Genomic DNA, 13,746 nt, shown 5'->3' on the forward strand with positions numbered 1-13,746 from the left:
GACCTCCCCCCAAAATAAGCCATAGCTAAGCTACATGAAAAAAAACTGTGTATCGGTCCCTTGCATTGGGCTGTGGTGCTGCTGCAGGCTTCTGTGTACTCCTGAACGCCGACAGAGCATTCGCTTTCTGGTAGCGGTGCTTGAGTACCCCGCCTTCAGCAAACGATTGCTCTGATTGGTTGATCGAGCGCCATGTCAGCCAATCAGAAGCAGCACTCAATTAACCAATCACAGCCATTCAATTATGTCATTGAATGGTTAATCGAGTGCTGGCTCTGACTGGCTGACGCGGCGTTCGATGAACCAATCAGAGCAATGGTTTGCTGGAGGCGGGGTATTCATGCCCCGCCACCAGGAAGAGAATGTTCTGTCGGCGTTCAGGAGTACACAGAGGCCTGCTACAGTTCAGCGCGAGGGACCCAAATGCTGTCTACTAGGTGAGTATTATAAGCCTTCCCCCAAAATTAAGACACTGTGCCTCTTTTGGGGCAAAAATGATATAAGACGGTGTCTTTTTTTCAGGAAAACACGGTAGCTTTCTAATACACTACTATACTGATGTATTGCAGCTTATTAGAAAAATTTATAAAAGATGCTGATAATTAAGTTCCCTTACGATCCACAGTTCAGTCAGCCCATAGACAATCATTAGGCATCCGCAAGTAATTCAATACCTGAAAATGTCATTTTTCCGATTTGCGGATTGCATGAGCTCGAAAAAAAAATCGCAGCATGCTCCATTTTCTGCAGATTCCCACAGCGCTCAGCCAATCACAGTCAGCGCTCACCTGTCAATCATTGATGGCTGGGTGCTGCCCCTGATTGGTTATGGTGCTCAGTCAATCAGGGCAGCGCTTTCTGGAGGTGGGGATTTTTCAATCCCTGGCCTCCAGAAGACAGACGGATGGCTCTTCTAGACGAGTTAATTTTTTTTAAACTTTTTTTTACAGCTAGAGAGGATTTTCAGGAAAGGGCTTATATTTCAAGCCCTGCCCCGAAAATCATTGCTGCGGTGCTTGGCTGCAACCCATTGCTTTCAATGGGGCTGCAGCAGCGCTAGCCCCATTGAAAGCAATGGATAGCATCGCGGACCTCTATCACAGCTACGGCAGAGGATTCCTTCATCCCCGCCAGCCCCACTAAAAACAACGGGCGATAATGCTGCTTTTTCTTAGCGCTGTGTGTATGCAGTGAAAGCATCACAAATGAGAATAAAACCATTGGAAATCATTGGTTTCATTTTCATGCGTTTTCACTCACTCTCGCAACGCAAAATAGCCTATCACCTGTGTGAAGCTGGCCTGAGTTGTATGAAATCATGTGGGCTGCAGCTGTCATTCAATACCTACAAATCACTCAGTAGTGCTACAAGACCTTTCAGTGTAGCTGTAGGACCCATTCGGACATTTGCAAGCCATATGCTGTCCGTCTACACAGTCCCATAATAGGCAATGAGGATCTTAAAACAACTGATTCTTCACATGGACCGCAAACAGTTGAGGGTGACAGCTAAGGACAGTTCTGATAATCATGCAATTCCTTTATGTAAAAAATGTGTCTTGGCATTCCCTTAGTTTGTTTTTGCAAAAAAATGAAAATCGAGATTAAAATCAAAAATTGTCCTTAAGTTTGAAAAAAATGAAATTGTCATTAGTGTGGGGATATGCGTGTTAGGATTACAAAAAACGTTTCAGCCCCAATCAGGAGCTTTTATCAAGCCTCTATATGCATCTTAACTCCCATGCCTGACGAAACACCGCAGCCCAGCGGGAGGGACCGGGACCCACGAAAATAAGACACTGTGCCTCTTTGGGGACAAAAATTAATATAAGACAGTGTCTTATTTTTGGGGAAACACGGTATTAGACTGCCTGGTTTACTCTCACCTTATAAGCTTTTTATCAGAACACTCTTCTTGACCCCTTACAGTCCAGCTTCTGCCCTTGATGCTTGACTGAAACCGTCCTGACTAAAGTGTCAAACAACCTCCTGATGGCCAAACGAGGAGTGACTACTTCCTACTGATCCTCCTCAATCTCTCCACAGCATTTGAAACTGTTGATTAAAAACTCCTCCTCAATATGCTTTGCTCCATCGGCCTAAAGGACACTGCTCTCTCTTGGTTCTCCTCCTACCTATCTGACCACTCCTTCAGTGTCTGCTTTGCTGGCTCCACCTCCCCTCCACTTCCCCTTGCTGTTGGGGTCGCCCAGCGCTCAGTTATACACCTCCTCCCGTGACATCACAGCAACATTCCTTCAAAATGCCAACACTGTCTGTCTACTGTCTCTAACACTATGTCCTCTCTCTTTTTAAAACTGAACCTCTCAAAAACTAACCTACTGCACCCATTTCAGGGAAGTCAGAAACTAGATTTTTCTATGGTACCTTGACGGGAAACAACAAACTGACAAAAAAAAAACATACGATAAGTTGGGAAAAAGAACTAGGGATTGTCTTTCCTATCGAGGCATGGCAAAAGTCTTGGAGGTTAGCAGGAAGATCTACTAAAGGTTTGGGTATTCTAGAAGTGCAAATGAAAATAAACATGAGATGGTACTTTACCCCAACACTGTTAGCTAGCAGATTTAAAAATGGAGATGCTTTGTTTTGGAGAAATTGTGGTCAGGGGGGCTCTCTCTCACACATATTTTGGACATGTCCGAAACTAAAAGAATATTGGATGAATATACTAAATTTGTTAGATGACATGCTACGGATCCGAATTAGGAGAGAAGCAAAAATAATTATGCTGTTGGTGGAATTAGATAGCTATCCACCAAATTGCAGATACCTGATAGGACATGCTCTAATGACAGCAAAGACAATTATTGCTAAATACTGGAGAGGGCCCATCGTCCCAACATTTGGAGAGTTCAAGGACCGTATGGCAGAGCAGTGTGTATTTGAAAAATGGCTAGCGTTCAGAAATAATACATTGAAAAAATATGGGGAGTCTTGGGATGTCTGGAGAAAATTCTTAAAGTCTTGACATGAGAAAAATATGTGATGCCAAATTTGTATTTTTTTTCTTTTTTTTTCTTTACTGGTTGAGTTGGTTACTGTTTGAAATCTGTCTAAACCGCTGACAAGTCAATGAGATTGCCTCTTTCTATCATTACTATTTTGACAAAGATAAATATACCGATTTGTTTGTTAAATGCTATACCGAAAAAAAAGGGGGAATATATTAATAAGATAACTGTACCCATTAGAACATTGTTAAACAAAATTTGTTGTGTATGATCTGTACTACATATGCGGAAATGTTATGTATGTCTATTATATCCTCAATTTAAAAAAACCTAATGTTTAAAAAAAAACAAAAAACTAACCTACTGGTGTTTCTGCTCTCTGCTAACCAACCTCATCCTGGCATCTCCACGTCAGTGTGTGGCACAACCACAACTCCCAGCACGCCTGCTGTCTCTGGGTCATTTTCGACTCTGATCTCTCCTTTACCCCGTATATCTAATCTCTCACCCGAACGTATCACCTGCACCTCAAGAACATCACAAGAATCCACTCCTGTCTCATCATGGACACTTTAAAAATGCTCACTGTTGCCCTCATCCATTCCTGGCTTCATTATTGCAACTCGTTGCTTATCGGCCTCCCCTGCACCTGACTCTCCCCACTCCAATCCATCCTGAGTGTGGCAGCAAGGCTCATCTTCCTTTACAGCCGCTTCTTGGACGCCTCTGCCCTGTGCCAGTCACTGCACTGGCTACCCATCAAATACAGAATACAATTCAAACTCACTACCTTCATCCAGAAAACTCTACATAGCACCGCGCCGCCCTTTATTGCTCCCCTCATCTCAATCCACCACCCAGCCTGCGTCCTCTGCTCCACTAATGAAATCAGATTAAGTGCCCCTTTAATTCGAACCTCTCATTCCCACCTCCAGGACTTCTTCAAAGCAGCACCAGTCCTCTGGAACGCTCTGCCCCAAACTATCCGGGGAATTCCTGACACATAAAACTTCTAGCGTGCTCTAAAAACGCACCTCTTCAGGTAGGCATACCACATTCCCTAAATGAAACCCTTCTTTACTCCACCTAATAACATGCTTCGTGTCCTATTGACTGCAATCCCTGCAGTAATACCGATTCAACCACCACACGGCTTAAGTTTGACCATCATCTATGTGTATAGCATCCCTCACTCTCCACCTCACCATACCGAGCCCTTCACCTTCTGTATCACCCCATTATCTGTAGTATGTAAGCTCGTTGGAGTGGGACCCTTACCCCAACTGTTTCCATCGATCGCTTACTTCATGTAACAGTGTTTTTTGTATGTTTGTTTCTTGTATTTGTTCTCCCCTGTTTGCACATTATATAAATGATAACAGATGTACCTACCTGCTCTAATTTCCTCAGTGAGCCTCGTTATCAAGGACCCCGTCTTCGCCCAGAATACATGTACTTCAAGACCCTCTTGGAGAGTTATGAAGGAGCCGTCAGGAACACTTTACACATGCGGAGGAAAATCGAGGAAATGGGATGGGATGAAAATGGACGGGAGGTTAAATATATTTCCAGGTTATTTATCCATATCTATGTATATATGATGTTAAAGGGATGGCTGATGCAGTAATTAAAAGGGAATATGTAGATTTCCATTGTAATTATTAAGCAGAGAGTACTCCAATCTAATCAAGTACCGAGCTTCGTAGGCTACAGTCAGTGGAGTTTGGCCCACTGCCAGCAATGAAGTGACCTTGCTGGGTCTACAGATTGTTGGGTCAAGCAAGGCGAGATGTGAAGATTTTGAGTTTCATATCAGATGCAGAAGACAGAAAGTATCTACCATGTCTGACCTTCTGATTCTAGTATAAAATTTTGGCAACTTCTTCATGGGAATTTTCCCCTTGATTATGTTCAAACTTGCTGCATTTTTCACACTTTGCATTGAAAAACTGCAAACCTTTCCACAACACATTTGTTTGAACTTTTTTTACACAAGGTTCATGCCCAGTGGATCAGAAGATCCCTCTTATATAGACAGTGAGCAAGTTCTCACTTGTAAACAGGCAGTCGTTCATCTTTGAGTGACTGCCTGATCACAGTGAATGGAGGTAAGAAATCTATGGTGCGCTCAACCTCCATTCATTGAACGACTATCACTCCAGTGTGAATGCACAAAAGCGATAGTCATACTGACAACTGTCAGGCGCTTAAGCTCCCAGCAGTTGTCCCATCTAAAAGTACCCTTAGACTTGTGGTTGTCACCAGGGGCGTAACTATAGGGGATGCAGGGGATGCGGTTGCACCCGGGCCCAGGAGCCTTAAGGGGCCCATAAGGCCTCTCTTCTCCACATAGGGAGCCCAGTACTATGAATAAAGCATTATAGTTGGGGGCCCTGTTACAGATTTTGCATTGGGGCCCAGAAGATTCAAGTTACGCCTCTGGTTGACACGTTTTTTTAACCCAACAACAGTAGCCAATGAATAAACTCACAGCTGGCTGTTACCATTCTTATATTATAGCACTATGCTCTAAGAATCCAAAGCCTCTTGAATTGTGTGAAAACTGATGATGGCCCCATAATGAGGCACCAGCCACAGACATCTCCCATATTGCAGGCGTGGCAGTGGAGGACACTTGGCCATAGCAACCTAATCATTATTTAAAGGCAACTATCATTGCTGGAAAAAAATTATTACCAGCACCGACCTTCAGATATATTTAGTGGCTAGACCAGTCGTTTACTAGCTGGGTGCCAACCCTACTTAGGCTGGCTTCACACGGGCAAGAAAATTGTGCAAGATTTGTGCGTTGATAGACGCTTAAGTCTCACACAAATGTGAACCGCTTTTTTTTAATGCCATCATACCCATGAGTGATTTTTTTCCCCCACATTGCATTGTTATGTGATGCTGGAAACAAATTGCGACATGTACTATCTTGTGCGTGCTCTTGCATCGCACCGCCCATTATTTTCAATGGGACCAGCGGCAGCATCGCACCATTTGCAATGCAAGGTTTCCCATTGAAAACAATTGGAGAAACTCTGCAAACTGCCGCAGGGGGGGGGGGGGGGGGAGAGTGCCCTTCACCCCCATAGTGATGCGAGGCTGTTTTGACATGCAAACACCTCACATCCTCTGGAAAATCATATGGATGGCGAGCGTGATATAGGAGCGGGATTCTCTCCATTATGAAGTTAGCCTAAGACTGCGTTGTCCATATACAGTGGTGTGTAGAAGTTGCAGGTCAGGAAGTGTCAGTGTAGTGAGGAAGGCTTGTGCGCCCCATATGCTGAGGGGTCTAGTCTCAGCCATGTCACTGAGTCCCAGATGTAGGTTCCCTAATAATCAGGCTCTTGAAAGGCCGAACTTTATACCCTTATCTTATTAATCCAAGTAATGCCAAAAAAATAGAGAAAAGCCAACAATTTGTCAATAGTAATAGAAGTGTTTTTGTAAACCGCAAAGCTGCTTAGGGCAAATTAGATGCATTTTTGTTATGCTCTGTATCTGCAGGAACATATCTGCGGGGTTTAGGGACCACAGCCACCTTTGATCCTATCACCCAGGAATTTATAATAGATACTCCACAGATACCAGCAACAAAGTGGTGGCCAGGAGGGTGTAAGTCATTTCTTTTTTTTGCACTCCAGTTCTTGATGTCTGTAATATAAAATGTTCCACACATGCCCAGATGGTAATTTCTGCATTTTTGATCTGAACAGTAGGAAAAACCAGCACACATGCTGTGGTCCTAGCCCAGCTATACAACAATGGACACAAGTACGATATACATCCATTTATAGTCCAGATGCGAAGTCTGAAGGACCACTCTCCACTGCCAGGTAACAATCTCAGTTCACTAGACCTTATGTATACGGACAACTAAACCCGATTCATAGATCTCCTTATTCAATATCTCATTCCGAAATCATGAGCACTAATGTGGACTTGATTCCCTTTTGCTGCTATAATCTTCCTTTCTATGGATGATTTCCATTAGATTTTAGAACATAGCTGCAGATGTTCATGTCCATTCAGACATAAGACCATAAGTGAAATTGGGCACTGATATGGGGCACTAAGGCCTGGGTCAGAGTTGGCATTGTAATACATAATAAAGGTTTCCAGTGGGACTTGGGACAGTGCTCTGTGCAGGACAGTCGTGGCTTGTACAATGGGGGTATTTTCATGATCATACAGGAAATGTGGTGGAAGGCCATGATTTCTGACCAAAATAAAGCTGGCTGTATATTCTATCCTACCAAAGGTATTTTGACATCTGACAAGAACTGTGATGGCTTTCTCATGGATGCCTTATGTACAGCTGCATCACTGGTGTATCCAATAGCAGCCAGTCCCTGTCGGACAATGCTGACACTAACTTGGTTTCTACTTGCTTGCATATTCTCAGTAGATAAGGGATTTCTGTGACCAGACCCTCTCAGGTGTCGTTTGTCCTTTTTGGTTAATATTTTGGGTTGTCTGGGGTTCTTTGTTTAGGCATGGTACATCCCTCTTTCCTCCACCTTGTGACCACGTAATTCCCATTTGAGCTGGTGTCTGGGTGGTAGTGGAATTGTCACAAACCAATAGTCCACTAATATGACAATCAAGAATGACGCCACGTGTAAACTCTGTAAGTTCCTTAGATTGAAGCATGTTCAGCAAAACAAACTATGGCTGACATAAGACACGATCCAAATACTTTTGGTAAAATAGCATAGATAAGAGAGCTGTTGGCCGAATACTCATTTGGCCTACAGGTGTCTCTTGTGGCTCCCACATACGTACGCATGCCAAAATCAGACAATTGTACAAGGTTTTTTTCAGCAAGCAGAATGGGAAAAACCATTCCTAAACAACATCCCTGGCAATGGCTTATCTCCTGGGAGCCAACGGCCGGGCATATTGAAATCCAACAAGCTCAATTCCTTATTACCTGAAGTGCTGATGTTTGGGGACAGGCTGTCCAATAGCATGTAATGCAGATAAAAATCTGCTGTTCTACATCTTCAGACCTCCTCCATATCTTGCATTCCCTGTAAAATAACAAATCTGGAGTTTTTCTTCCTAGAACTTTGTTCTGTTCCTTTGATTCTGTGGGAAAAGTAAGAAGAAATGAAGACAATGGCTGTTACCATTCACTTTGTCAAAGGGGCGTATCCCTACAAAGTGACACTTGTCCAATCAGTGATGAAAGTTGTATATGTGGACACACCCCATTGACAAAAGGAATAGTAACAACCAGTCGACAATTTATTCAGACATGTCCAGGAGGCCTAGCAGAGAATCGCTACAATGTAGAGCTATAAGAAAATATGCTCCAGAATTGTTTTTCCATGGAAAGTGTAATTATTTACTGAAGCAAAAATAATAGTAGTGGTGGTAGGTCCTCTTAAAGGGAACCTGTCACCTTCCTAAAGCACCATAAAGTAACTTATGGTGCTGCTAGGTGAGGTGACAGGAAGCCAGGTCCTGTAAGGTTTTTATATTTAACCATTTCCTGGTTCCCGTCACTAAAGTCTGAGTGGCGGCTGAAAATTTGACTCTTTTCAGAGTCGTGTGGGTGCCCATAGATTTTATAACAGAGCAAGCGCACAGAACTCTAAAAAGCCGGAGTGTAGCCTTCAGCGGCGGGAACCAGGAAACAAGACCAGTAGAGTATAATAAATACAGCACCGCCCTAACATCACCATAAGTTAGTTTATAGTGCTGAAGGTGGCAGGTTCCCTTTAAAAATGTAACTTTCTTGTGTAGGGAAATAGTAGTTGTCACAAAGACATGCTGTCGTGGACTACCTCAAGAAGTATAGCTGTATAACTCCATATCAGCACAGTTTTATGAGAGACGGCTTCTGTCCAACCAACCTGATGAGCTTCTATGAGGAGGTAAGTTCTAGACTGGACCCGGGAGTCATTGGATCTTGTGTATCTGGACTTCTCTAAAGAGTTTGATACTGTGCCGCATAAAAGGTTGGTATATAAAGTGAGAATGTTTGGTCTGGGCGGGAATGTGTGTAAGTAAGGGTAGGTAACTGGTCAGTGATAGAGAGCAGAGGCTGGTTATTGATGGTACATTTGGGTCATTGTTGCTAGTGGGGTACCACAGGGGGCAGTATTGGACCCTATTCTTTTCAATAAATGTATTAATGACCTAGTAGAGGATTGCACAGTAAAATAGCAATATTTGCAGATGATACAAAACTATATAAAGGAATTAACACAAGAGAGGATAGAATGTGGTTGCAAATGGATCTGGACAAGGGCAACTAAAGTAATAAACAGAATGGGCAAACTACAATACCCAGCAAGGTCATCAAAATTTGAAGTATTCACTTTAGATAAAAGATGGCTGAGGGGTGACTTAAAAATTATGTATAACTATATCAGGGGACAATACAGAGATCTCTCTCATCATCTACTTATACCCAGGACTGTGACTGTAACAAGGGGGCGCCCTCTACGTCTAGAGGAAAGAAGTTTTCTGCACCAACATAGAAGGGGGTTCTTTGCCTGAGGACGTGGCAATGGCAAATTCAATAAAGGAGTTTAAGAGGGGCCTGGATGCCTTTTTTGAGTGTTACAACATTATATGTTATAGTCACTAATTACATCAGAAGGGCCGGTGATCCAGCGATTATTTTGATTGCCAAACTTGGAGTTTGGAAGGAATTTTTTTCCCCTTAAATAAGAAAAATTGGCTTTTACCTCATTGATGTTTCTTTGCCTTCCTCTGGATCAACAATGGGAAGGGTGGGGGGTAATGGGGTGAATTAGATGGACACAAGCCATTTTTGGGCCTAGCATACTATGTTACCTAATGGTAGACAGCTAATTACTCCAAAGCAAGACTATATTTTCATCATGCTAGTAATGCGCGCTTAGTGTGCATGCTGGGAAAAGCTTTTCAGGCTTATTCAAAGGCTCCATTCACCCAACGAGAATTAGAAGTATTAATTAGAAGTATTATTTTGCTCTCCACTGGATGCTTAGTATACCACAAAAAATGTAGTAAACTTCACTAACGCATAGAGAGGTATACAGAAAAAAACAAATACTGTGCTGTATACGTGTTATTTTTACAATAGGACCCTATGGGCAAAATATCCAATATGCAAACTTCTACAGTGGGATACGGTGCAATCCTCCTCCAGAGGGGTACGGCCATAGTGTGATGAGAGTGCCCTTAGTTGTACACATATACACCAGCTAATACTTTCTGCTTTACACTTGGACAATTGATATAAATGCTGTGATATTACGTTTCTGTTTATAATAAATCAGAATTCATCATGTAACCTCTTTTCAGGAATATCCGTTGGAGACATTGGGCCCAAGATGGCTTTTAAGAACCTTGACAACGGATACCCCCTGATGAGCAATATTCAAATCCCAAAGGAAAACGTGCTAAGCAGATACTCTCAGGTACCCCTGTACATGTGATATATATGAGACAGCATATTTAGAAGACCCCTTTTATAATACAGGGGGTTTAGATACAGTGGCTCAGCTCTAGCATGCCAGATCTATACAGTGATAGTGATTGCAGTGCAGTTACCTCCATTGATCACAAGTGATGTCTTCTTCAATTGGTCTCCTCTGTAGTTCCTTTTCTTCTCTATCTGGGCCTAGACCACCATTAGCATTCATTCAGCCACAACTAGTTTCTGCAGACTATTAATCCTTCCAGGGGCCTCACTAAGTAATAGTGCCCCACAGATTAATAGCACCCATTCTGTGGACTCACAAATTAATAATGTGCCCTCTGAGCCCCTCAAATTTATAAAATGCTTTCTGTGTCCCCCTCCCTACTGGCCACAGCAGCAGAACAACTTTATCACTACTGCCAGACATCATTCAACTCCAGAAGTCCGTAGCCCCACACTGCCTACATGTCTTGCTCTAAGTATGGACGGGGAAAAGACTCAGGCTAAACACTGCACGGAGGCATGCATTGTCCAGCAGCAGTGTGACTTAAGGGGGCCGGTATGTCATCGGGTGGCACAGGGGGCCAGGCCATTTATCCCCATACCCCAATCATAAGGGGTCCTACAGTAACTGCGTGGTATGCTGGCATTATTGGTATGCCATTAGTCATGTGGTTCTTTGTATCAGAAATATGGATGAATAATCAACAACAGTTTTATCTGCAACAGGTACAAAGCCAAATGTGAAGTAAATAACAAGTATGTAATTCCATAATCTCAGAGCACACACTTAAAAACAGGAAATTTTTTTTAGCAATGGGTTAAAAATGGGTCCTACTACCTTTATGGGGTGCGGCGTCTGAACCTGAGGCATGCCGTTGCGGAGGAGAACACGGGTATGTTCTCAAGATGGTTATCACAGGTGGCTCTATGCTCTCCCCCTGGCAATGGTGACAAGGGCCTAGCTCGGTCGCATGCAGGTGCAAAAAACAGAACAGGCAAAAAATGTATAAATGATGGTAATCAATTTTAACAGTGTTGTCACGTGATGCCAGTACCTCTTTTCCTATAGAAAGTTACTCGTCAGCAAATAACAGAGTCCACAAAGTTAATCTTCAAAACCAGAGGTAAATGTTTCCTTTACACACGGAATCCAACCTTTATTTTCCAAGAGTACAGCAAGATGACAGTTCAGACACAACACTTTTAGCAGGCTTCCTTTGTACTTATCTTCTTGGTTCCTAGGTGTTTTTAATCCAAGTTATCTGATTAGACGATCCTCAGGGATACTTTCCCGATGCAGTGAGGTCCTCAACACTGCTGTTTCTTTCTCTTGATGTTCAGCTACACTTCTCAGCTGACACTTCTACATGCTATTGCTTAAAGATTTAGTCCCATTTTTGTATGTCTCAAGGAGTTTGAGAGAAGCCCACGGTTCTGTGGAGGCAGAAGCATACGTCAGCTTCAGCTTCACACTGACACGTCCTCCTCCACCGACTACATCTCGACTTTGTTCTGTCCTTTTCTCTTACTCTGCCTCCTCCTAACTCCTCCCTCCTTGCAAGACTAACTGCAACTCACAGATTAAGGAAGGGGGGAAAGGGTCAACAAAACATAAGACAGCTTATTAGCACACGCATAAGACGCATATACACAAAACAGTTTACGCAAGACAGACATACATCTACACTAAAAACACCCCAACTCTGGGCCCCCACAGCTCCCCCCTACTTAAAAGAAGCCAACCCCGATGTCCTCTGAAAATAGAGCGAATGCAGGTCCGGAGCAGGGATTCACAAGTGTACTACCCCATTACCTTAGACTTCTAGCTACCTAGTAAAATGAGTGTCTACTAACTCCTATGAAGACTAAGCTGAAGACTAGAAACAACTCTAACCTAGACATGATGTCAGCATGGCAGAACAACAATGAACTTCCCCCTCCAGCTAACCCGGTAACCCTTCCTGGTTTGATTTCCCAGGATCCCACTTCCAGTGTCAGACGTTATCTATGACAGCACGTATTGAAATGAGGACTGGCCAGTCTTTTTTTTTCTTTTCTTGTGCTGAACCGAGATACCGGGATACTTCAGCATTCGCTATGGGGCCCATACATTGTTCTTCTCCCCAAAGCCCAAAACATTATTCCACACTGGCTCTAACACTAAGACAGAAAAGGGTGCAAAATTTTATCTTTACATGAAATTAAATTTCTAGAGTCCCAGCAAAGAACAAGTGAAATATATATTTCTATACTAGGATTATTTATTTCTTATTAGTTTAAGAAGAAAAAAAAATCCCTTTTCTACCTAAACGTTTTGTAGCAGTGCCAACCAAAAAGAAACAAAATGTCCACAAGTTCTCTTTCCTTTTTAGTACTCTACTCCTTGAGGTCTCCATGGCAGTGTAGGCTCCTCCACTTTCGAGTCAGTAGAAAGTCCAGTGAGAGTCTGGTTACTTCCCCATGACCCTATTTCTAGAACACACAGACGGCCCAGGACTCCACCAACCTCCACCGACTGCATCTCGACTCTCTTCTCTCCCTCCCCCCCCCCCTGCTTTCCTCTAACTCCTCCCTCCTTGCAAGACTAACTACAACTCACAGATTAAGGGGGGGAATGGGGCGACAAGACATAAGACAGTTTATTAGCACGTGCATAAGACACATGTACACAAAACAGTTTATGCAAGACAGACATACACCTACCCCAATTCTGGGCCACTACATGGGGCATAAAGGGATCACTATTACCTTATGGGTCAAAAAAGGGAGCACTATTACATTATGGGGGCACAAAGGAACACTTTTACTTTGTAGGGGAACTATTACATTATAAGGACACAAGGAGGCATTATTGCTTTATGGTTGCACTGTTACATTATGGGGGGCACAAAGGTGGCGATATTACCTACTAGTATACAATGGTGTCACCAATACCTTATGGGGGTACTATTAGCTTTGTTGGGGCGAAAGGGAGGTACTATTGCTATGTAGATGTCATTGAGAGGAGCAGGAGGAGCAGCAGGATGGTTAGAGGGTGTAGAAATGAATTACAGCTAGAAAAAAATTGCCATGGCAGTCTTGGGCCCAAATAGAGAAGAAAGGCAAAAGTGAACACCACTAGTCAGAGGAATATGAGTCACTGGAGGTAACTGCACGGTACTCACTATGACTGTATAGAACTGGTATCTATTATTTTGTGACCACATTATTTAGATGTGTGCTAGTGTTGATACACTGTATCTAAGCCCACCATGTTATAAAGACTTATGTAAATGCTCCCCGCTGTCTCCAAGCTGAAAATCTGCCACAGGACCAATGAGCCTTTAACTACACCAGCCA

Source organism: Eleutherodactylus coqui, chromosome 3 (genome assembly GCF_035609145.1).
Source record: "Eleutherodactylus coqui strain aEleCoq1 chromosome 3, aEleCoq1.hap1, whole genome shotgun sequence".
NCBI lineage: Eukaryota > Metazoa > Chordata > Amphibia > Anura > Eleutherodactylidae > Eleutherodactylus > Eleutherodactylus coqui.